Source organism: Dermochelys coriacea, chromosome 2 (genome assembly GCF_009764565.3).
Source record: "Dermochelys coriacea isolate rDerCor1 chromosome 2, rDerCor1.pri.v4, whole genome shotgun sequence".
In the NCBI taxonomy this organism is placed as follows: Eukaryota; Metazoa; Chordata; order Testudines; family Dermochelyidae; genus Dermochelys; species Dermochelys coriacea.
Window position 1 is genome coordinate 210,901,367 of NC_050069.1, and position 26,246 is coordinate 210,927,612.

Sequence of the window (26,246 nt, forward strand, 5' to 3'; positions counted from 1 at the left end):
AGCCAGTCCTGAACCCAAGGCCCCGGATTATCAAGAACTCCAGGAGAGCCGTAACTGGAGGAAGGGCACTGAGGAACAGCTTGAGGTCCTGAAGGGACCTGGGGGTTTGAGGGGAGAGGGCTGGGGCAGGCCAAATAGCCCAAGGCAGAAAGTGACAACTGGGGTAAGGTATTGGTGTTACGAGTGTGGGGAATTAGGGCACATAGCAGCCCAGTGCCCCAACAGGGAGAAGCACATGCAGTGCAATCTAGGGGATCATGGGGAGCCATGTAGCCTAATTGGCTTGGTGGGGGTCGCAATGATCCCACATGGGTACATCAGGCAGTAAAAATGAATGGCATCGAGACCACAGCTTTAGTGGATTCTGGGAATGCTATCATGCTGGTCTCGGGGAAGTTAGTAGGGCAAGACCCACTGACCCGGGCCAAAAACAGAGGAGTAATGTGTTTCCATGGCACCATAAATTTCTACCCCACAATTCCAGTATGGGTTGAGATCCAGGGATATACTACCAGGGTGACCACAGGCGTGGTTCCCAGACTTCCCTGCCCAGGCTTAATTGGTAGGGACTTCTCAGGATTCAAGAACCTACTCCCCTCAGTAGAGCTGGGGAGGGTAGCTACCCCCGGACTGAGGTCAAGGCACCCACGGATAGTCCTGTCCCAATTTTTGCTGGACTTGCCTCAGAATTATTTTCACCCCCAGGAAATCTAGATGGGAAAGAAGGGCAGATAAAAGGTTAAGAACCAGGATTTTGGCAGGGAACCAGAAAGCCGCCTTGTTGGTAGGCAAACTTGTCTGGGAAGCCAGGAGACAGCTTGGACCAGTGAGGACCAGAGGTGGTCCCCAGCACCAATAGGAGCAACTCAAGGGGTGGAGTTGAAACCAGCCCCATAAAATTAGGCCATATTGGCCCTGCACGTGAAAATTTCAGGTAGGACCAAGCCTGTGACCCGCCCTATGGAAACGTGAGGGAGGGGATAGTGGAGGTAAACGGCGTGCCTGTCGAGGGGAAAACCAAAGGCCCAGGGCCATACTAAGTGGTCAAATGTGATCTATTGTACCGAGTAGCGCAAATATGGGGGGAGGAAGTAGAGTACCACGTAAACACACAAGAGCAGTGTTAGACCTAGTTCACAGCCATTTATTTGGGGGACATCTAAGAGTAGATAAAACCCTGAATAGAGTCCTAAGGAGGTTTTACTGGCTGGGAGTACGGACAGAAGTCTAGCTCTATTGCGCCTCTTGCCCGGAATGCGAGTTGCACAGCCCCTACCTCACTTATGGGTCCCATTGGTGCCTTTGCCTGTTATTTAAGTCCCTTTTGAAAGAAAAGCCGTGGACCTAGTGGGCCTGCTAGAAAGGTCGGCCTGGAGCCACTGAAGCTTACTCGTCATCCTTGACTATGCCACACGGTATCCAGAAGCCATTCGCCTAAGAAGTCCCACGTCCAAGGCAATAGCAAAAGAACCGCTCCAGATTTTTGATAGTGTGATCATCCCTAAAGAAATCCTGACTGACCAAGGAACTCCCTGTATGTCAAAATTAACAAGGAACTTATGTACCCTGTTCCTCATCCAGACCTCGCGGACCTCAGTCTGCCTCAAACGGATGGCCTGATCAAGCGATTTAATCATACCCTCAAAAGCATGATCCGGAAGATGGTGGCCCAGGACGGAAAAGACTGGGATACCCTTCTACCATACCTGATGTTTGCGATATGGGAGGTCCCTCAGGCATCGATGGGATTCTTGCCCTTCAAACTACTATATGGATGCCACCCACACTGCATATTAGATATCGCCATGAAGGATTGGGAAGAACAGCCCAACTCAGGGAATAATGTCATTGAGCATGTGGCACAGATTTGAGATCAAATAGCCCAGGTGACCCCCATAGTATGAGAGCATTTGGAAAAAGCACAAGAGGTCCAGCAGATTTACTACAACTGCCAGGCAAAAACATGGAGATGTCAGCCAGGAGAATGGGTGCTGGTGCTGGTACTGACAGAAGAAAGCAAGTTTCTGGCCAGCTGGCATGGGCCATATAAGATAGCGGACGCCATGGGGAATTGGACTACAAGATAAAGCAACCAGACTGCTGAAGGCCAGAGCAGATCTACCATGTTAACTTACTGAAGCCCTGGCGCGACCGGGGTGCCTGGTCACCCAGGGAGCTCCACCTCAGACACAGGTCCCACAAGCACAGGTGAGGATATCCCCTGTATTAACCCTGACACAATGAACAGAGGTCATTGATATGATCCAGTGGAACCAAGATGTGTTCTCCGCGCAGCCAGGCCATACGATGGTCCAACACCATATCGTCACTTGTCCTGGAGTAAGGGTAACGATAAAACCATACTGAATACCAGAGGCCAAAAGGGAAGAAAATAGGACGGAGGTGAGGAGGATGCTGAGGGAGGGGTTATTGAAGAATCCCACAGCCAGTGGTCCAGCCCCATCTCCTAGTCCTCAAGCCTGATGGCACCCTGAGGTTTTGTAACAACTTCTGGAAGTTGAACGAAATCGCAATTCGATGCCTACTCAATACCACACATTGAGCTAGTTGATCAGTTAGGCAAGGCCCGATACTTGACCACCTTGGACTTGACCAAAGGCTATTGGCAAATCCCCCTGGCCGAGGATGCCAAGGAGAAGACCACCACCTCCCTATGGCCTCTTCCAATACACCATTTTCCCTTTGGGACTCCAAGGGGCCCCCACAGCATTCCAAAGACTAATGGACAAATTACTGTGGTCCCATGCCAAGTATGCTGCCACTTATTTAGACGACAGTCATCCATAACCCTGACTGGGAGACGCACCTAGGAAAAGTAGAAGCGATACTAGACACCCTTAGACAGGCCAGCCTCACCACCAACCCTCCCAAGTGTACGGTAAGGCTGGCTGAGGCCAGATACTTCGGGTATGTAATAGGAAGGGTCTTGGTGAAACCCCAGTGGAACAAAGTAGAGGCAATACAGGGTTGGCCCTGACCAGTCCACAAAAAGCAAGTCAGCATTTTTAGGGATAGTGGGGTACTTTCGCAGGTTCATCTCGCACTTCGCCATGAGGGCATGGCTGCTAATGGACGTGATAAAATCTTGGGGTCAAAAAATAGTAAAGTGGACCAATGTGGCAGAAGAAGCATTCACAGATTTAAGGACGGCCCTTTGCAGTCATCCAGTGCTCATAGCCCCAAACTTTGAGAAGGAATTCATCCTACAGATGGATGCCTCAGAGGTAGGGCTAGGGGCTGTCCTCTTACAGATGTTGGGGGAGGAGGAGCACCCGATTCTGTACCTTAGCCAGAAACTCCTCCCCAGGGAGCAGCAGTACGCCGTCATCGAAAAGGAATGTCTGACTACGGAGACTCTGTGATCCTACTTATTGGGGTGGCAGTTCACCCTCGTGACAGACCACACTCTGCTCCAGAGGATGCACAGAAACAAGGAGAACGCAAGAGTGACTAGATGGTTCCTATCCCTGCAACCCTTTCAATTCCAGGTACAGCATAGGGCTGGAAGCCAGCATGGCTACACTGATGGCCTGTCTCAACAGCACTGCCTCTCGTCCCAAGTAGCCCAACCCCATGGTGTTGAGTGGGTCGGCGGGGTGCGGGGGGGAATGTGTGATACAGCAGGGCCAGGGTGGACCTGGGTCCCTTCCCCACTCCCCTTCTCTTCCCCCTCCCTCCCCCTCCAGGGCACTAGTGGAGCCCAAGAATAACCACCACACCAAAAGCGCGAGACCAACCACATTAGCACTGGTTACATAGCACTTTCCAACAGTTTTTTCAAACATTACTCAATTAAGCCTTTCAACATCCCTGTCACAGAGCTATAATCATCCACATATTGCTGATGGGGAGACTAAGGCAGAGCTGGGAATAGAATGCATGTCTCCAAAATACCTGATATATGCCTTAGTCACGAAGCTGTCCTTCCTTCCAAATGCTTTGCTCCAGTCAAATGCTATGTTAGATTGTTGTGTAATTTAACATTGTACAGAATCATAGAATCATAGGACCGGAAGGGACCTCAAGAGGTCATCTAGTCCAGTCCCCTGCGCTCATGGCAGGAGTAGGTATTATCTAGATCATTCCTGACAGGTGTTTGTCTAACCTGCTCTTAAATATCTCCAATGATGGAGATTCCACAACCTCCCCAGGCAATTTATTCCACTGCTCAGCCATCCTGACATGAAGTTTTTCCTAATGTCCAACCTAAACCTCCCTTCCTGCAATTTAAGCCCATTGCTTCTTGTCCTATCCTCAGAAGTTAAGAAGAACAATTTTTCTCCCTCCTCCTTGAAACAGCCTTTTATGTACTTGAAAACTGTTATCATGTCCCCAGAGTATGTGTCAATTAGTGAACATATGGTTTTTTGAGTATTTAACAGCTTCTAACAGTTTCTTACAAAATAGATTTTTAGATGATTCCTCCCCACCATATAATCTTCCCTTGTGTCGTCCTGCTAAATGCTCACCCATTTTAGCCCATTTCAGCTTTCCTTTGTACTGTATGTATACAATCACAGTCTCAAGGATTGCTTTGGGTACCTCTGAATTTTTTGAACACACAGGTTTTTCCATACTTTTCATCCTGGACACAGTCATCTTTCCTGGGTTTTCTCACCCAACCAGGAATGCCGCTGTCTGACATGATTTCATAGAAGTGATGATCTTTTCTGCTGTGATATCAGCAGAGTAAATGTTGCAGTGTTATTCCTTTGGGGAGTCTTTAGATAAGGAAAACTATGAAAGATTATAAGCCAGAGGAGCACATATCCTTAGTTGATATGTAAGCTTTTCAATGGTGAAAGGGGACAGTACTATATGGGTCTTCATCTGTACTGGAATTAATTCTTCTGACTTGTGTATATAATTCAGTTCTAATTTGTAATTTCACTGTACATCACTCGTCTGGGCATGTGATGCAGTGTTGGCAAATTTTAAGCAATAGAAGTGTTTACTATCCAAAAAGCACATAGATTTTATATTAGATTCATAGTATTAAAGAAAATAACCATAACGCACTCAAGTCTAGCTTTGAAAATTTCACAGTGTCTTCTACCCAGATTCAGCTCTCAGAAACTACTTCCTCTAATTATTGCCTGATCACCAGTGAACTTCCAGTATGGATTCAGCCTTTTATAGATGCTTCCCAGCATGCAGTTTTGGCAGCCAGCTAAATTCCCGGTAAGCTGCATGGCCAGGCTATCAAGGGCTGCACAGGTGGGGAGAGGAACCCCGCTTCTGCCCAGCCCAACCTCGCCAGAGTTGCAGGGTAAAGGAGCCTCTCCCCCAGCCCGGCCCAGGTCTGCCGGAGCTTCCGGGAAGAGGAGCCCCTCCCCTGTCCCAACCCTGCCAGAGCAGCTGCAGCTGAGGAGAAGCACTTCTCACCTGGCCCTGAGCTGCTGTGGTGAGAGATGGCTGGGGGGAAACCTCTCTCTCCCTGCTGCAGCCCCGGGGCAGCCTGCACCCCAAACCCTTCATCCCAGGCCCCACCCCAGAGCCCGCTCCCCCAGCCAGAGCCCTCATCCCCCCATAGCTCAACCCTCTGCCCCATCCCACTCTCCAAATCCCTCAGCCCCAGCCCCAGCCCCACCACACATCTCCTCTGTATTGGGGCACATAACAAAATTCATTCTGCAGATGGACATAAAAAATTAGAGGGAACACTGTCAGCCAGTCCTTTAAATTTGGGAGAGGCAGTTCCTGCATCTCACTTTTGTGGGCCCAGTGCCAAATATATTTGTGGGCCCCCATGGGGGCAATGGGGTATGGCCAGGGGAGATTGGAGGGGTTAGTCCCCAGAGCAAGAGGTCAGTCCCTGGAGTGAGGGTCTGGCCAGGGGCAATTGGGCATGTTGCGGTGGGGGTGGCCCCAATCCACCCAGTCCAGCATGGGGACATTGTTTACAAAGCAGCAGCGGCCAGAATCACACTGGCCTGCCTGGCCTTGTGCTGCCAGTGCACCCCTTCCCCTCGGTGGGCCCATGCTGTGTGCCACCACCCCTCCCCAGCATGCTCCTGACTTCCTAGTCCAGTGCCTCCCAGCCCAGAGTCCCTCCCACAGACTCTTATGCCCAACACCCCCCAGACCTGCTATTCCCAGTGCCCCCTCACCCACAGACCCCCCCCCACTGCCCAGCACCCCTCATAGCTCCACTGCCACAACTGCACATTGCCCCACACAGACCTCCCCCAGTGCCCCAACACATACAAACTTCCCCCATCTCCCATTGTTCAGTGCCCCCCACAGACTCCCCTATGCCCAGCACCCTAAAATACGCAAACCTCCCCATTGCCCAGTGCCCCCTGCCCCCTCACTGCACAGTACTCCCCACAGGCCCCTCAGTTACCCACTGTCCCACACCCTGCCCAAGCTCACCACCCCTGGTGGGAGGTGACCATGTCCACAGGGCTGAGCCGGCAGCAGGGCAGGGCCAGTGCCAGTCAGGGATCACTCCAACCCCTCGGGAGTGGCAAAATCAGCCAGACAGAGCGGGAGCAGTGCCTGCCCAGGCCCAGCTCCCTCAGGACCCACTTTCCTGGGGGGAGGGGCTGGCTGAGCCCTCTGCACTACTCACCCCCCATCTACCACTGGCCAAATCTGGCTTGGCCTCTGCAGCCATCCCAGGTAGTTTGGCCCTGGGGAGATTGGTAGGGCCCCGCAGGGGGCGGGCAGCGGAGACCTGTTGGAGAGTGGGGCAGACCTCTGGGACACAACCTCCGAGAGCCTGCCCGGCTCGACTGCACCCATTGGGCCAGCAGCCCTGCCCAGCCCACATGGCAGAGCCTAGCTGCTAGGTGGCAAGACTCCTACAAGTGAGTGGGACCTGCTGACTGGGAGCCACTCACATAGCAAGGCCTGGGCTCTGGACTGCCCCAGGCGAGGAGCCAGACCCGGCTGTGTGGATGGTTAGATAGGTCCATAATGGGCTTCTTCCCAGTGTGGGCCTGGTACTGCTGACTGTTAGAGGATGTTCTGCTCTCCTTTCCAACTGGTAAGTATTTTCAGCTCCTGTTATGTTTTCCACTTCTCTTATTCCATCCTCAAAATATTTAGAGTTAGAATCATAGACGATTAGGGTTGGAAGAGACCTCAGGAGGTCATTTAGTCTAACCTCCTGCTCAAAGCAGGACCAACCCCAACTAAATCATCCCCGCCAGGGCTTTGTCAAGCTGGGCTTTAAAAACCTCAAAGGCTGGAGATTCCACCACCTCCCTAGGTAACCCATTCCAGTGCATCACCACCCTCCTAGTGAAATAATGTTTCCTAATATCCAACCTAGACCTCCCCCACTACAATGTGAGACCATTGCCCCTTGTTCTGTCATCTGCCATCACTGAGAACAGCCGAGCTCCATCCTCTTTGGAACCCTCCTTCAGGTAGTTAAAGGCTGCTATCAAGTCCCCCCTCACTCTTCTCTTCTGCAGACTAAACCCCTGTTCCCTCATCCTCTCTCATAAGTCATGTGCCCCGGCCCCCTGATCATTTTCATTTCCCTCCACTGGACTCTCTCCGGTTTGTCCACATCCTTTCTGTAGTGGGGGGGGCCCAAAATAATACTTCAGATGTGGCCTCACCAGTACCGAATAGAGGGAAAAAATCACTTCCGTCAATCTGCTGGCAATGCTCCTACTAATGCAGCCCATTAGCCTTCTTGGCAACAAGGGTACACTGCTGACTCATATCAGCTTCTCATCCACTGTAATCCCTAGGTATTTTTCTGCAGAACTGCTGCTTAGCCAGTTGGTCCCCACCCTGTAGTGGTTCATGGGATTCTTCCGTCCTAAGTGCAGCACTTGTCCTTGTTGAACCTCATCAGATTTCTTTTGGCCCAATCCTCCAATTTGTCTAGATCACTCTGGACCCTATCCCTACCCTCCAGCTTATCTACTCTCCCCCCAGCTTGGTGTTATTTGCGAACTTGCTGAGGGTGCAATCTATCCCATCATCCAGGTCATTAATAAAGATGTTGAACAAAACTGGCCCCAGGACCAACCCCTGGGGCACTCCGCTTGACGGTATCAGAAGCTTTGCTAAAGTCAAAATATATCACATCCACTGCTTTCCCCATATCTACAGAGCCAGGTATCTCATCATAGAAGGCAATCAGGTTGACTTGCTCTTGGTGAATTCATGTTGACTGTTCCTGATCACCTTCCAGGTGCTTCAAAATGGTTTCCTTGAGGTCCTGCTCCATGATTTTCCCAGGCACTGAGGTGCGGCTGACCTGTCTGTAGTTCCCCCGGTTTCTCCTTATTTTTTAAAGATGGGCACTATATTTGTCTTTTTCCAATCATCCGGGACCTCCCCTGATTGCCACAAGTTTTCAAAGATAATGGCCAGTGGTGCTGCAATCACATCAGCCAATTCCCTCAGTACCCTTGGCTGCATTAGCTCTGGACCAATGGACTTGTGTATGTCCAGCTTTTCTGAATAGTCCTTAACCTGTTCTTTCACCACTGAGGGCTGCTCACCTTCTCCCCATGCTGTGTTGCCCAGGACAGCAGTATGGGAGCTGACCTTGTCTGTGAAGATGGAGGCAAAAAAAGCATTGAGTACTTCAGCTTTTCCTACATCATCTGTCACTAGGTTGCCTTCCCCATTCAGTAAGTGTCCCACATTTTCCCTGACCTTTTTCTTGTTGCTAACATCCCTATAGAAACCTTCTTGTTACCCTTCATATTCCTTGCTAGCTGCAACTTCAGTTGTGTTTTAGCCTTCCTGATTACACCCCTGCATGCTCAAGCAATATTTTTATACTCCTCCCTAGTCATCTGTCCAAGTTTTCACTTGTAAGCTTCCTTTTTGTGTTTAAGCTCACCAAAGATTTCACTGTTAAGCCAAGCTGGTCGCCTTTCATATGTGCTATTCTTTCTGCACATCGGGATGGTTGATCAAGTTATGCTATGGTATTTTGGATCAGTTTAGCAATTATTAAAACTAGTGGCTCACTTTGGAGGACCTACAGCAGGAGAATATTATGTAGTGTCTAGGAATTGGGTAGTATCCCTTTTAATAGTTTGAGCCCTCTAGTGGCCCTCACCATCTTATTTTAAAGCTACCAGCCAGAGCTGCAGTGTAGGTATGTAGTTAGTCCTTACATGGTGCATATAGTTAGTGATAGAATTATTGGGACTCCTCTCTGCCCATGTGACTCCTTGATAGTAGTTTTGTGTAAAGAGTAAAATACACTATTACTGAGACCATGGAGGATAAAGCAAATGTACTAACTGGTGTTCTGCTGAACTGCGATAAACCTGACCCATTTTGACATTGACCTTGTTGTACTGTTTGTTGGGTTCCACAATCAATCTGTAACAATCTGGGACTCTTTTTGATTATTGAGGGCTTAAATGGTACCAGCTACTCCCATCCACCTTTCTGGTTTAATTGGGTTTCTTGGTAGTGGTGCAGAGATGATTTTTAAATAATACAGCTCATCCTACTGTGTATTTCTCGCTTTTACTACCATTGAACACTGCTGTAACCAAGACATAATTTAGAAGTGTATTCAGCTACCTTTTGCTGTTTCATGGTTCATGTGCAAGTGTCTGTTCTGATCTGTACAGTTTTGGCTGTGTCAGCCTCTGAAGTCAGAAGTGAGCCATTTCCCAGGAATAGCCTAATGTACACTGTAAAAGTTCTGCACATACTCTCTGCTTGCTAGCCCAACTCATGAATCACTCTTGAAAAGCAAAATGTTAATCATAAATAGTTGTGGCGGACACATGCACACACAAAAACTCTCTGGAACAAATCATTGTATTGATTAATACATGGTATGATTGCCAGACTTGCCGTAAGAGGTGGAAGTGAACAAGAATTTTTCTTGGACCTGATATAGAAGAAGTAATAGTAGTGGAATGAAGTATTTTTACAGAAGCAAAAAATATCAGTCTAAAACCAATGTAATGTAGGCTGCTGTAGGTAGGAATTTGTCCTGCTAATTTCGCTGCACAGAGTGGTAGAATGCAATGAATTCAGCCCCCAATTTGCAGGTAGGCTATGAGCCTATAAGTGAACCCTCTGTACCAACTGTTCAGCCTAAAACCTGCATTGGGAGCTCCCTCTATCTTCTCTGCAGAGTTTTGGGGTCACTGGATTAATGTAAATTACTTCTAATTGATGCTATGTAGATTTACCACATCTCTATATATTTAAACATATTAATATTACAATTCCACTTAAAAGTCCCAGTCAGGATGAGGTCCTTATTGTGTTATACAAACACACAAGATGTGATCCCTCCCTATTAAGAGCTAGGGGCTGATTCTCTGGTGCTCTGCGTTGTTTGTGTGTTTAAAAAAAAAAATTGATGCCAGTGCAAAGTGAGTGAAAAGGACATGTACAATGCTACTAAATCAGAATGGTAGCATTGTACACCTGCTTCTCACTGGTGCAAATAATCACATGCTATGCAGCACAATGGAGAATCAGTCCCATGATATTTATTGGACCTCACAGTAAAATTTGAGGTCTACCAATGTTTTGCATTGCCTCTTGTACTTAGTTATGGTGTTGCAAGGAAATTAAAGGGTTGTAGAAGATGCTGAAAATGACATTTGATGTGGTAGACAGTCAGGACAGAAAGAATGACAAAAACATATGTCTAACAGACTGTTCTCTGTGCAGTGAGCAAGCAAACTTAATCAGTAAAATCAACACTATCCTATAAAAATGAGACTGCCTTAGTTAGGATGGAGGAAGGCACAGACCAATTGCCAATGTTAACTTATAGCCATTGTGGGTTAGTGAAGATACACCAGGAATGAATTTGGCCCTCTGTTACTAGAATTGTAAAAAGAGCTACATGATCATGCGAATACATCATTTCCCCAAATGAGTTTATTTGGATTCCACCGTTTGTTTGTTTGGGGTTTTTTTTGGCAGTGCAAAGATGCTCTGGAGAAAATCTATTCCAAAAACATTTGCTTCTCAGACATTCAAAAGTGTTTCTGGTTCTTAGGAATGGCTTGCTTTTCAAACCAACATAGCTGACCAGGGTGTGAAAAGATAGGAACTTGGACGTACTACTTTTGTAACTGTAAAGCATTGTATTCATGCCAAGAGAAGCTTTACTTATCTATCTGTAAGGGACCAGGCATAGGTGGTCTTGTCTAGTGGTCACAGCTGGGCTGAGGTCTGCCCACCATGATGGTAGTCACCAGGCAGGAGATGGAGGAATCGTGACAGCCAGGTCCTGTAAATAAGAGTTGGGGTTAGAGTCAGGCCAGGATTGGAGACCAGAGATCAGAGGTAGTACCAGGCTGGAATTAGGAGGCAAGAAGCAGGATCAGAGTCAGGCAGGAGTCAGAAGCCAGAGATCAGAGGCAGTACCAGGTAAGAATCAAGACAGGAATCAGGGTCAGAGTCTATCTGGGAGACCGGCGATCAGGAGATCAACCAAAGTCTGGCATTGGAGCAGGCCAAAGTCTGTCTGGTTGCCCAGACAACTTCCTGGGGCAACCCATGGGATTAAATAGGGCTCTTAGCCAGTCGGCGGGTACTGTTGTACTGGGTACTGCAGCGGGTACTGCAGGGTACTGTTACTCTGGGTCTTTTGGGCAGTACTTCCTATTGCCCCTCCTCTTTAGCTGTGCCTCTCTGTATGGCCTCCCGGTGGTACTGTCCCAGACTCTGTAGCTCTGGGTTCCAAATGCCTTGGTCCTTATGATAACATACATAAGAAGCAATTGGATAATCTATTGATGATTTCTATCAAAAGCCACAAAACAGCTAATTTTATTTATGCTTTTTAAGTAAAATGTGTTTACTCTAAATAAGGGACTCATGTTTAGTTAAGAATTTCAAAACATTTTCATTTACTCTTGGGCATTTCTAATCTATGAGATTTGTACTTTATATAATATTTTTATTATTCTTTTTAGTTGCATGAGTTGTATTTATTAAGAAAAGTCTTCCAAAAGTATCAGAATTCCTTTGTACTCTTTTAGCTTTGCTGAATAGGCTGAATACACCTGCCACTTATTAATCTTCTTCATCCAAATTATTGCCTGTATATTCATACTCTACAAAAAAAATTTAATTCAGTGTTTTGTAGAACCTTCATTTTCTCTTGTATTGAAACACCCACAAAAATCTAATGATTACACTAGAATGCAACAGCCATGATCTTGAGGAATACAACGCATTGTGAATATAGAAGAGAGGAGGGATAATTTATGTAAGTATTGTTTCATAAGGCCACTTTTCAACCTTTGATCTGAAAAAGGTCGGTCTGTGCTTATTAGGGTTGGTTTAAAAGCCTCTTAAAAAGACATTTGGGGAATATATAATCCTTGGTCCAATCCTTTTTAGAGTGAGTCATGCTTTCTGCTTAGTAACTCCAGATAATGCTAAAACTCCACTATGTGTGGGTTAATGTACGTTTTTACAACCTGGTCATTTAATCAGCATGAATGCTTCTGGGAAGTGTTCTGGGTGAAATTCACATTGTCATATTCCCAGTGTTTTGGCAAAGAAAGCACAAATGTCCATTGACTAAAGAAATGTAGCTGAGTTTCAGAAATTGACACACAGTAGACAGTTGCTTCCTATTTTTAGCTGGTTTCCTGGGGGGAGTGAGAGGAAGGAGGGCTGGGGGATAGGAGTGATAGCATTGAAGCTTTTCAGCTTGTAAATTGAGGCATTTTTTTATTTATCCTTTCACATTAGTGTAAACTTTGTTGCACTGACTCATCAGAATATGGAACTGACACACTGCCTTTAATTTATTCTTTTTTTAAATGTTCTCCCTTGAAGTCCTGATTAAATCCTATTCCAGTAAATCAGCAGCAAAGTATCAAGCTCCAAACAATGTTGTTTTAGCCCTTACAAACTGAAAGTACAAGTTGGAAATAACTTCTATTGCATAGTTGGCAGCCAGTCACGTAAAATCCCACACATACATGTACGTCTGCCAAATGAAAGGAAATGAAAATTAAAATGAGTGAGGGAGAGCGATTATCATACCTTACAATGTGTTATTAGGAGGTGAGCCAGCAGAATAACTCTCACCTGATTTGGTCAGTACGAGACTGCAGGGAGTCATGTACCATTACCTAGGTTCGTTTCTCATTAGGCCTTTGGCCATTGCTGGAAATGAATTGTGAAAGAAAGTAGAAGATTAAGAATGAGATCTAAGAGGAACAGTGTTTGATAACCTGCCCCGAGACTTCCAGTTTAATCGCCTTCACTGAAGCCAAGTATTCTGGGATAGTAAGAACATAAGAACAGCCATACTGGGTCAGACCAATGGTCTGTCTAGCCCAGGAGCCTGTCTTATGACAGTGGCCAATATCAGAGCAACAGGGGGAATGCACAGAACAGGGTGATTGGAGTGATCCACCCCTGCCTTCTTGTCCTGGCATCTGGCAGTCAGAGTTTAGGGTTGCCCCAAGCATGGTGTTGCATTCCTGACCATCTTTACTAATAGCCATTTATGGACCTATCCTCCACTAACTTGTATACTTCTTTTTTGACCCCAGATTTACTTTTGACCATTGCAATATCCCATAGCAATGAGTTTCACAGCTTAATTACGCATTGTGTGAAAAAGTACTTCCCCTTATTTGTATTAAACCAGCTGCCTATTAGGTGGGTGCTGCCTATTCATTGGGTGACCCCTGGTTTTTGTATTATGGAAAAGGGAAAATGAAAGTTTTCTATTCACTTTTTCCACAGAGAAAAAATGGAGCCCTTTAGAGGCAAAAAGACATCCTTTAATATTTGTAAGTCAACTCCTAGTGAGAATAAGGGGATTAGTGTCCTTTAAAAGAAAACTGTGTAAGGGTGAGATATTTTATTTTCTGTTACTATTTAGTTTAGCCCTGGAAGTGTTTTAAAAGTGTGGCTTCATTGAGGTATTTTATAATCAAAAATGTAAAAATTGTACAACATATGTACATTACCTCACAGGTTGCTCTTACCACTACATTAAAAACAAATGAAGGAAATGTGTTTACTGAAATTACAGATGCAGATTAATTCCTGAATCAGGGCAGCTTTGTGCTGCTTTAGGGCTAGTTTAGCTGGTCACAGGACAATGTCTCCAGTGCAAAGGGATTCTTCTGTGGTATAGAGCACCGGAAGCGGCTCTGAGCATGTGCACTGCAAACTCTCACACCTTAATTGAAAGGTATGGGGTGTTGACTCATTTAACAAAGTCATCCTTCTAAAAAATGGTCATGAAGTTAAATAGGTGTTTAAAAACAACAACAAAAAACCTATAAAGCTTTAACCAACCTAACTAAAATCTTCTTAGTTGATCAACTTTCACTCTTTACTCACACACATTATCATCTAACTAGTTCTCTAATCATCATGGAGTTTCCTTGGAAAGACAAGACCTGAAATTCCAATGTAAAAATCTCCAAAAATTAAAACCCCAAACTTCCTTTTAAAAATAGTTATACATCGTGAAGAAGCATAACGGAAGAAGAAGCCTCTACTTGTTTTTCCTTGCAAGTCACTTTAAGATAAGACACAGTTCAAGTCAGATTGAGATCTTCACTATACAGCATATGGTATGTAGCAGAGGATTCCCCACATGTGCACAGCAAGTACTTTTATGGTGGCATGTGTATCCAAGAGCAGAGACTTGGGAAAATGTGGCAGCCCACTAGCCAGAAACAGTATTATATCACTGATAAAAGAAATGTTAAAATACAACATCATTTGGAGCCAATTTTTAGTTGGTTTTCTGAAACTAAAATTTAAGTAATCAAAGTAATGGGAAGTAGGAAGTAATGGGAACATATTGGTCAATATTGTAGATCACCAAAAAATCCCTCTTTCCTGCCCTGACACCCTGCCTCCAAATCTGTAATAAGAAAATGAAGTTGGCAGATTAATTTCTGTTCAGAGCAAGTTATCTTCCTGTAGACTTGCAGGAGTGACCAAAACTAAAATATGTGAATCAGAAGCATTGCAAAAGGTAGGACAGAAATTCTGAAAGATTTATATCCTGTTTTGTTTGGGGAGAGGTGAGGGATTTGCTTAGTTAAAAGAAATGGAAATTCAGGTTATTCTGTGGTTAATTCTGTGACTGTAGAAAGTTGCAACAGTGAAATGAAACCATGATGGTGGCTTGCTAGGCAATAAGGGGATTTCTGCCTGATATTCACTGAGCCAACTTTCTCTTTATTGAAGCACACTTTTTTGTTATTTTTTACAGAATTTTTAAAATATTAACTGTACCATATCTTGTCATCTGATTATCAGATTAATAATTTTACAGCCTTCTGTAGCAATCTCCTAACACACTCCCATTGAAAGTTGATTCCTGGATCAACCACTCCTGCCATCCTAATCTTTAACAAGTTTTTAACTTAATGCAGAATAAAGTAACATTGTTGTAATATTAATATAATGGTTTGGAATATTGCTTTTAAAAATAAAAACCATTTTTCCTCAGTGTTTGAATGATTGCATAATCAGTGGCAGCAAGTTGATTGCACAGTAACACTCCTTTTTTCTGACCTGGGAAAAATAAGACCTTCAGCTGCCACCTTTAGAAATGATTGTGAAGGATCATCATAGATCAGGCCAAAATTCTCAGTCTGTGACAGTAATGAGTTTTTTTCAGAAACTCCCCCTGTGGCTGCAGCACAAGTACAGCTCTGCTGGTGCTGGCACACGGCACAAATACTCATGCTGAATAGCCCATAACATTTTTAACTTTCTGTTTCTTGGCCATGTTCTGATCAGGTGTAGGCTACATGATGGTAAAAATACCTGCAGCTGGTCTACACTACCACTATCAACTGTAAAGCTGCACTTGTGTTTGACCAACAGTGGGTAGAACTAGACTAGGAAAAAAGACTGTATATGTTTTCAAACACTAATGTAGTCAGGTTTATCACCTTTAAAATATGTTAGCTTCTTGTGGCCAGTCTGAAGCTCCACATAGGGTTGACCACAACCAGTTAACACATGTTAAGAGGTGTAAAATTCCGTCTACATTAGTGTGAAAAAACTTGTTAGCCAACATGTTTTCAAATATCTATTTTCCTAGTCTAGACATGACCAGTGGGAGAGCTTCTAAAGTGTCTTAGTATAAATGAGGTGTCAGACATAATATCTTTAGTGCAGAGAAATGCAGAAAACACAACTGAGTATGCAACAGAAAGAACTTGTCATTAACACTTAGACATACCAGAAATCTTCCTGTTGGATGGCACACTGTGTCCCAAATTGGTCAGTGGGTTTGTCTCCTGGCAAATGTACAGCTCTGTTTTTGTATTTTTTTAAATTATTTACAATTTGTATAAAAAACATAAAGGAGGCCATTCTAGTGTCCAGGTGCCTTTGTATAATTTTGTTTATTACTGACAGCACAAAACAATGGATGGCTCTCCCGCTGTATAATAATTATAAAAAACAGCTACAATAACCCCCACCAAACAAAAGTCCTCTCCAGCCCTCAACTCATCCTTTCCCCCATGATCTGACCCTGTGCCCATTGAAGTCAATGGGAGCTTTGCCATTGATTTCAATGGGTGCAGGATCAGTCATCAAGTTGGGAAGAAATGTCCCCAAATGCTTAGAAGCAAAGAGGACCCTTGCAATGACCCCTGTTGGCATAGGCAGTGGGCGACCAGGGCCAAGGCTCAGACCCTGAAATCTGTCTCTGCATTGTCATTTTCTGAGCCACCCTACTGGCCACATGCATGCCCAGCTTGGCCACATCCTGCGGTGCCATGGCCAGAAAAGGGACAGGGCAGGGCGGGGTATCATAGCGGGAGGGCCTCAACTGCATGCCAGATTCCTGGCAGGTGGAGGTAGATTCTTCACTCCCAGTGGAGGGTGCTGGCTCTTGAGTGGCACTTCCTGGGAAGATTGAATTTTGCAATGCATAGGTTGCAGAGGGGCTTTGCCAGATGGGGAGGCTCAGGAGCAACTTGTGAAGCAGGCCAAGGGGAAAGAGGAGCAATGGTGTCTGTGGAGCCCCAGTAAGTGGGCAGGAGAGACCTGACTGAGTGGGGATTTGGGAGTTCCTGAGAGGAGGAGATGGGGCTGATGCAGAGTGGAAAGCTGAATCCCTGTGTTGGGGATGGGGATTGGGATGAGGTTCTCTGGGATGGGGTGGGAGTCCCTGAGGAAGGGGCAATCCTGAGAGGATTGGGATGTAAAAAGGGTTCCTGAGGAGAAGGCAGATCCTGAGGGGATAGAGGGGAGAGGAGTCCTGAGGGAAGAGGGGATCATGAGGGGACTGGGGGAAGGGAAGTCCTGGGCAGGAGGGGGGATATTGAGGGGGAAGAGAAGGCCCAGGGAAAGGAGGAGATCCTGAGAAGCTTGGGGGGAGGGGAGTTTTGGAGGGATCCTGAGGAGATACGGGGTAGGGGATGTCATGGGTTCCCTCTGGGGTGCCACTTGTAACTGGGATACCACTGAGCCCACCTGTCCCACCAGCCTGGGTTCCCCTTACTCTGTGCTGCTGTGACAGGTTCTCAAGCCCCGTTCCAGAGACACACCCAGCTGCAGCTATGTTCACACAGATGCTGAGATCAGCTCTGTATGGGAGAGCTCAGCTAAACACACCCCCTCTGGAGTGTAAACCCAAAATTGTATCGTCTTGCGCTGCACAGAGAACCATACAGCATAAGCTCATTGTATTCACCCTCTCTCTCAATGTGGAAAGAGATATGCAACAGCTTTCTGCCCCAAGTATGAGTTCCACACTGGTTTTATAGACCTGGCAAAACAAGTTATTAACTACAAAAGATAGATTTTAAATGATTGTAAGTGATAGCAAACAGATCAAAGCAGATTACCTTAAGTAAATAAACAAAAACTGCAAACTGAGCTTAACACACTAGATAGGTAGGATATAAAATAGCAATTTCTCACCCTGAGTGATAAACAGGCTGGCAGATTCTTAAGGCACAAGTTGCCTTGACTTTCCCAAAAATCCTTCTAGCCTGGGACCGTCACTTCCCACAGTTCAATCTTTGTTTCTCAGGTGTTTCCAGGTGTGCTGTTTCAGGGAGAGTGAGGTCCCCCTATTATGTTGTTTTCCCCCATTTATATCTTCTTCCCACTTGCTGGAAAGCTCTTTTGCTGTGACCCGGGTCAAACAGTTCCCATTGTGTAGTGCTATCTCTGACAGGTTTCTATTGTACACAATTCCTGGGGTAATACTTGTGCTTGTGTGCATTTCCTCAATAAGCCATTAACATTGTTTGGCCTTTTTACTGTCGTACCTGAAAGACTGCTTGTGGGTGTTTTCAACCTCACATATTTCAGGTTTCAGAATAGCAGCTGTGTTAGTCTGTATTCGCAAAAAGAAAAGGAGTACTTGTGGCACCTTAGAGACTAACAGATTTATTTGAGCATAAGCTTTTGTGAGCTACTGTAGTTCATGAAAGCTTATGCTCAAATAAATTTGTTAGTCTCTAAGGTGCCACAAGTACTCCTTTTCTTTTCATGTATTTCAGTAACACATACATAGCCAAACTTCATAACTTCACATATGACAATAGCACATACAATCCAACAAAATATTACTGTCTAGTAGATCAAGACTTTTAGAATGACACCTCACAAGGCATACTTTGTGTAAGGCATACCCTAATTACATGATAGTGGTCAATATTGGGGTGTCAGGGTGTCACAGAGGAATCCTGGGGGAAGGAGGGATCTTGAGGGAAAAGAGGGAGATCCTGAGGCCACACGTCCATTAGTGTCAGGACAGGAAGGAGGGGGAATCACAGGGGGAGGCCCCACCTGTATGTGGACATGGGCATCAAGTGGTACTGTGGCAGGCTCTTCCAAATTATCTTTGAGTGGTGGGAGAGCCAACGGACCAGAGTAGGAAGCCAGGCCCAGACCTGCAGGATAGGAGCCACCACTGTGAGGGGAATTCAGGATGGGCTCATCCCCCACAAAGAATATTTTGAACAGCAACCTATGCTTGTAGGTTAAAAGATCTGGTGACTGATGGCAGGTGATCATCATAATACTGAGGAAGTACCAACTCAAACACATCTACTGATCTCAGAGGTAGTAGTGTGTCATGGGAAGACGACATGATCTCTCAAGTAACCAAGTCTCAAACTATTCAGGGAGATGGATAATTTAATACTAGTGTTGCCTGCTCTCCAGGATTGTCCTGGAGTCTCCAGGAATCGAAGATTAATCTTTAATTAAAGAGTATGTCATGTGATGAAGCCTCAAACCAAAACTGGTAACCTTGTTTAATACCAATAGCTTTAATTTCACCCTGAAACTTACTGGCAGCTACGAGAGGTTGCAGAGCACTGGTGTAACATGCTCCCAGTGTGAAACTCAGCTTAAGAAGCAAGCTGCAGCCTTTTGAATCAGCTTCCGTTTCTACCCCATAGCTCCATGCACAGTGCATTTTAGTGATTCACTCTTGAGATGACAAATAGTGGATAACTGAGGCAAAGTCTATATTAGAGAGAAAAAGCTGTGCTCTTCACACCAAACTCAGATAGTTCTCGTTCTCTTTGCCACAGCCACTCCCTGACCATCCAGAAGAAGAAAAGGAGTACTTCTGGCACCTTAGAGACTAACAAATTTATTTGAGCATAAGCTTTCATGAGCTACAGCTAACTTCATCAGATGCATTCAGTGGAAAATACAGTGGGGAGATTTATATACACACACAGATCCCCACTCAGTCAGATCTCTCCTGCCCACCTAATGGGGCTCCACAATATTTTCTCCCCACTGTATTTTCCACTGAATGCATCCGATGAAGTGAGCTGTAGCTCATGAAAGCTTATGCTCAAATAAATAAGTTAGTCTCTAAGGTGCCACAAGTCCTCCTTTTCTTTTTGCGAATACAGACTAACACGGCTGCTACTCTAAAACCTGTCATCCAGAAGAAGGCCATTATCTAACCTCCACAATCGCATTTTGTTTGTTTGAGACACTCTTCTATTTCTGCAGTCGCAGACTGCTCTGTCCAGAGCCAACTGAACTTTATTTATAAGGACAGGTTTCAGAGTAGCAGCCATGTTAGTCTATATTCGCAAAAAGAAAAGGAGTACTTGTGGCACCTTAGAGACTAACAAATTCATTTGAGCATAAGCTTTCGTGAGCTACAGCTCACTTCATCGGATGCATTTGGTGGAAAATACAGTGGGGAGATTTATATACACACACAGAGAACATGAAACAATGGGTTTTATCATGCACACTGTAAGGAGAGTGATCACTTAAGATGAGCCATCACCAGCAGCGGGGGGGGGGAAAGGAGGAAAAACTTTCATGGTGACAAGTAAGGTAAGCCATTTCCAGCAGTTAACAAGAACATCTGAGGAACAGTGGGGGGTGGGGTGGGGGGGGGGAGAAAAACATGGGGAAATAGTTTTACTTTGTGTAATGACTCATCCATTCCCAGTCTCTAGTCAAGCCTAAGTTAATTGTATCCAGTTTGCAAATTAATTCCAATTCAGCAGTCTCTCGTTGGAGTCTGTTTTTGAAGTTTTTTTGTTGAAGGATAGCCACCCTCAGGTCTGTAATCAAGTGACCGGAGAGATTGAAGTGTTCTCCAACTGGTTTTTGAATGTTATAATTCTTGACGTCTGATTTATGTCCATTCATTCTTTTACGTAGAGACTGTCCAGTTTGGCCAATGTACATGGCAGAGGGGCATTGCTGGCACATGATGGCATATATCACATTGGTAGATGCGCAGGTGAACGAGCATCTGATAGTGTGGCTGATGTGATTAGGCCCTATGATGGTGTCCCCTGAATAGATATGTGGACACAGTTGGTAACAGGCTTTGTTGCAAGGATAGGTTCCTGGGTTAGTGGTTCTGTTGTGTGGTGTGTGGTTGCTGGTGAGTATTTGCTTCAGGTTGGGGGGCTGTCTGTAAGCAAGGACTGGCCTGTCTCCCAAGATCTGTGAGAGTGATGCGTCGTCCTTCAGGATAGGTTGTAGGTCCCTGATGATGCGTTGGAGAGGTTTTAGTTGGGGGCTGAAGGTGATGGCTAGTGGCGTTCTGTTATTTTCTTTGTTGGGGCTGTCCTGTAGTAGGTGACTTCTGGGTACTCTTCTGGCTCTGTCAATCTGTTTCTTCACTTCAGCAGGTGGGTATTGTAGTTGTAAGAATGCTTGATAGAGATCTTGTAGGTGTTTGTCTCTGTCTGAGGGGTTGGAGCAAATGCAGTTAATCCCCAGCATGCATATAGCTGGTTTAGCTGGCTCCAGAGACCACTGGCATGTAGGGTACATGTGGTTCTGCATGTAGGGGATGTGTTGGAGGTAGTGAGGGGACATGGCCAGAGCATGCTGCACTTCAGCAATCCCTGGCTAGCAGATGGCCCCTTGGGGAGCCATAGCCGTCCACAGTAGATTAGAACAGACTGAAGGCTGCTCTAATTTATACCTGGGCTGGTGTCCACATAGAACCACTCCAAGGATCATAGAGAGAAGTCAGTGGAACCAGTCACAGTAGTTAAGTTAAACATGTGTATAATTATTTGCAGGATCAGGGCCACAGAATTTACTTGGGAGAGCACTAGGATGCTAGTGCTATATTCACAGGGATCAGGCTTAGTAGACCAGTGTAATTCCATTGCTTGTGCTGAATGTCACTGAAGTCATGTCTTTGCACTGTAATAAAATGTGGGATTTTTTTAGACATACCAAAAATAAAAAGGCTATCCAAATGAGTAGGAAGCACTTTTTTTTAAATCTGTTTTTTATTCACAAAAATAAATGTGATTTCCCTGCTAAATCATTGTAATTACCCTGTTTGCTATTCAAAGCATTTGTCATTTCAATGTATTTTCCCTTTCACATTTTTTGGACCAGAATATAAAAGACGTCAGAGCTTAAAGTAATATGCAGGGAGATCTAATTTTGGTGGTTTTTTTCTTCCTCTATTTTTCTTCCTCTTTAAGCGGTTACATAAGATGCTGCAATCTCTACATCTTCAAAAACGTTACAGCTCATAAAGGAAAATATTTTTCTTCATTTTAAGAGGTTAGAGATGTTTGCATGCGTAAGTTTATGGTGTAAACATTGTCCAGGTTTTGTGCTGGGTTTTCCCCAGAGCAGTTATTCCATTACATGTATTTATTTTTAAGAACATAAGAACAGCCATACTGGGTCAGACCAAAGGTCCATCTATCCCAGTATCCTGTTTTCCGACAGTGGCCAATGCCAGGTGCCACAGAGGGAATGAACAGAACAGGAAATCATCAAGTGATCCATTCCCTGATACCCAGTCCCAGCTTCTGGCAAACAGAAGCTAGGGACACCATCCCTGTCCATCCTGGCTAATAGACATTGATGGACATAGCCTCCATGAATTTATCTAATTCTTTTTTGGACCCTGTTATAGTCTTGGCCTTCACAACATGTTCTGGCAAAGAGTTCCACAGGTTGACTGTGCATTGTGTGAAGAAATACTTCCTTTTGTTTGTTTTAAACCTGCTGCCTGTTAATTTCATTTGATAACCCCTAATTTGTGTATTCTGAGGTGGAGTAAATAACACTTCCTTATTTACTTTCTCCACACCAGTCATGATTTTATAGACCTCTATCATATCCCCCCTTAGTCGTCTCTTTTCCAAGATGAAAAGTCCCAGTCTTTGTTTTATTTAATTAATATAGCATCTCTCACCATAGCAATAAGGCTCTCTAATTACAATGACCCCTCCACACACATTCCACAATCACACCTAAATTACATCCTGCCTTCAACAGATGGTGGTACTAAAACTGCTGCAACTGTATCTTTCACCAGAAAAGCTGGGGTGTTGGTTCAGGACTCTGGTTTGTGTCCATTGCATATGGGCCTAAGATGAGTTCAGATTTGGAAATGGAGCTGCTCTTGCCCAAAATTCAGGATGCTGGAGAGGAATTCTGATTGAAGGTTCCAGTTTGGGCCCATCACTACTAGTGAATCTTAACTCTCCACTATATTCCCACTGAACACTGGACTCAGAATGCTTAAAGTGAGGGAATATTACTCAGTTTCTTTATTACTCCAAAGATTTTCCTGCTGAGTCTTATTCAATTTTATAAATAACCTGTTGAGCCTTAGAAGAAAAAAACATTAAAGGGGGATTCAGAGACTTCAGAGAAAGTGGGACTGTGCATTCCTTGAATATAATTGTAGTGGGTTGTGGGACCACTCTTTCCCAGTACCACATATTGCATTAAATCAATAATATTCTCATGAATGCTCCCTTCTGTATGTTTTCCCCCATACTCCCTGAGGTTTTGTGCCTGCCGGAACCACACTGGCGCCCATTGTCCACCACCTTGCTCCTTGTGTTGTCATTTGCAGCTCTGTAAATTGCTACCATGCTGGCTTGGTCACATTTTGCACTGACTCAGCACATGTAGGAATGAATGCACAAGACAGTGAAGAATCAGGCCCTCAGTCTCTTTGCAAATGCCAGTGTAGAGGGATCAATAAATCAACTACTACTTTAGGAAAAAATAGAAACCCAAGTCCCTGATTTTAGTTTATATTTTACAGGCTAATTCCATAGCAGTTTTCCAGCCCGAGAAACACAAAAATAGAAACATCAACTAGATGGAAACCTTGGCCCAGAGCCAGGAAAGCTCATAAGAATGTGCTTAACTTCAAAAATCTGAATAGTTCCATGGAAGCCAACCTGAACAAGGGATTGATTCAGCCTATAGGAGCCCAGAATGTTGCAATGCTTAGAATTAACCGAGATGGATTTTATGCTGCATCTTGCAGACCACTGCCAGGGCCGGATTAACCTTTTGTGGGCTCGGCGCCAAACATATTTGTGGGCCCCCATGGAGGCAATGGAGCATGGCACAGGGAGGTCAGTCCCCAGAGCAAGGGGCCAGCCAGAGGTAATGGGGCATGGCATGACAGGGGCAGCCCTGCTCCACCCAATGCGAGGGCACTATTTACAAACCAGCAGTTGCCAGGCGCACAGTGGCCTGCCCAGTCCTGTGCTGCCAGCATGCCCCTTCCCCTCAGGGGCAGGCCCATTCCATGCCACACAGCCCCCCCGCCCAACACCCCCTGACTCCCTATGGCCAGAGCCCCCCTGGACCCACTATGCCCAGCGGCCCCCAAACCCACCCACAAATACACAACACCACGCCTTGCACAACACCACCCCTGCCCACAGCCCCACCACAACTGCCCAGCACCCCGCACAGAACCCCCACTCCCTAGTGCCCCAACACACACAGATCTTCCGTGCCCCTTCACAGCCCAGCATCCCCCCATACTCCCCACAGACCCACTCCCACAAGCCCTGCCTCCTGGCTGCACTCACCAGCCCTGCTGTGTTTGCGGGCTGAGCCAGCAGCGCAGCTAAGGCTGGTCCCAGGGCCGGGAATCGTTCCATCCCCTTGGGAGTGGCATGATCAGCCAAGCCAGGACCTGCCCCAGCTGGGGTCCCTCAAGACTCACTTGCCTGGAGGGGCCCAGCCAAGCCCTCCACACTGGGGTTCAACCAGGGGGCTGAGAGGAGCAGGGGGTGGACCAGGGGGTGGAGAGGAGCCCTCGGCCAGCTGGCAGGCAGGCCGAGAGGAGCAAGTGATGGGCGGGGGGAGCCAGCGGGGTCTCTGGGCGCAGTGCAAGCAGAGCAGGCCGGGGCCCCTTCTGAGCATGGGCCCGGCTCCATGGAGCCACTGTAAACCAGGCACTGACCACTGCAGACTAATTTTTAAATAGCTGGAAAGCACTTCTATAGCTCATCGACAATGAGCTCCCCACGTCTCAGGCTCACCTATCCGCTAAGCCCAGCATGGGGGATCAAATGTGGAGAGCAAACTCTTATGCCAATTAGGAAGAGATTATTTGAGTTTCTTAGCAGTTTTCATTATAAACATATCTAAGGGTGTCCTCTTCATAAATTGAGAGTTAATGGCTTGTAAATAATAATGTCTGATCTGAAAAGAGACATTACTATAAATGGGCATTGAGTACATCAACCCCTCCTCCCTTGTAATGTAATTTAAAGCAAACCATTCACTTAAAAGCAAACCTTTTAATGCTGAAAAAAACACCCTTTATTACTCAAAGCCACAGGAATACTGATACATGCATCCATTCCCAGCAAAAAGAAATTGGAGTAAAATATATTGGTAACAAACCTGCTGTTGTTAGTTGTTTGGCTTATTGATATTTAAAAAATAACATTTTACTATAGTACCTTTCATCCTAAAGAACCCAAGAGTGCTTTACAAACTTCCTGGGTGCAGTTCTGCTGTCTGAGTCAGTCTGCACAGTGTGGTTCTCTGTTGCAGAGCCTACATTTATCTTTTGGCTGAACTCCCATTGACTATCCACGGTACAGATCAGGGAGGAGAAATTTGGTCTTTGTTGTGCTTGAAGCACTTCCCCTGCAAATGAAGCGCAGCCAGCTTCTGGGATGAAACAGGGCAGCTATTTAAAAGCTCTATCCAATAGTCATTTAAGTCAGTGGATGCTGTATCAGACCTCAAGACCTCCTGCATTACCACAAAATAATTTGTCATGAAGCAAAAAACAAAAACAAAAAAACCAACCAAACATGTTCAGAAGAAATTGGAATGGTTGGGAGACATCAGGTCACTATAAATGGCACCCTGAAGTATTAAAAGGCTTTGGGAAAATAAAAACACAATTGTCCAAATTGATATATCTGTAATTGTTCAGCAGTGTTCATCCTGCTTGTGACCTCTCATGGGAGCCTTCACTAGCTGTCTTACATTGGTGGTTTTGTAACAAATTTCTCCAGTCCTGTCTCCCATGAGCAGTGGGTATTGAGGGCCAGGGGAGGCTAAGCCTCCCCTAACCAGGCCATGGCCCCACCCATTCTCCACCCCAAGGTCCTGCCCTTGCTTCCCCTCTCCTCTGAAGCTGGCGGGAGTTCAGCTCTAGCTGGCAGACTGGAGCCTGGGGCTTGTGCGGGTGGCCAGGAGCAGCTTGGGCCAGTGATCGGGCCGTCTGGTGTCTCGGGCTGACCTGGGGTCAGGCCAATTGGCGCAACTGGGGTGGCTTGGGCCCATCAGCCCAGATGGGGTGGGAGGGCAGGGGCTCCTCTGGCCATGTGGAGGGGTGGGTGGGCAGCTTGGGGTTCCAGTGGGCAAGGGGCGGGATCTTGGGTGGAAGTGGCTGGGCTGGGGGTCCTAGCCTCCTCAAAGGGGTGATTCACCTGCCACCCATGCTGTCTCCAATCCCTTTCCAAGGCAAATTTGCACTGTCCTCTGTAACTGCTACTCCTCAGATTCCAAAAGCACATCATACCACTGAGCCAATTCCCAAA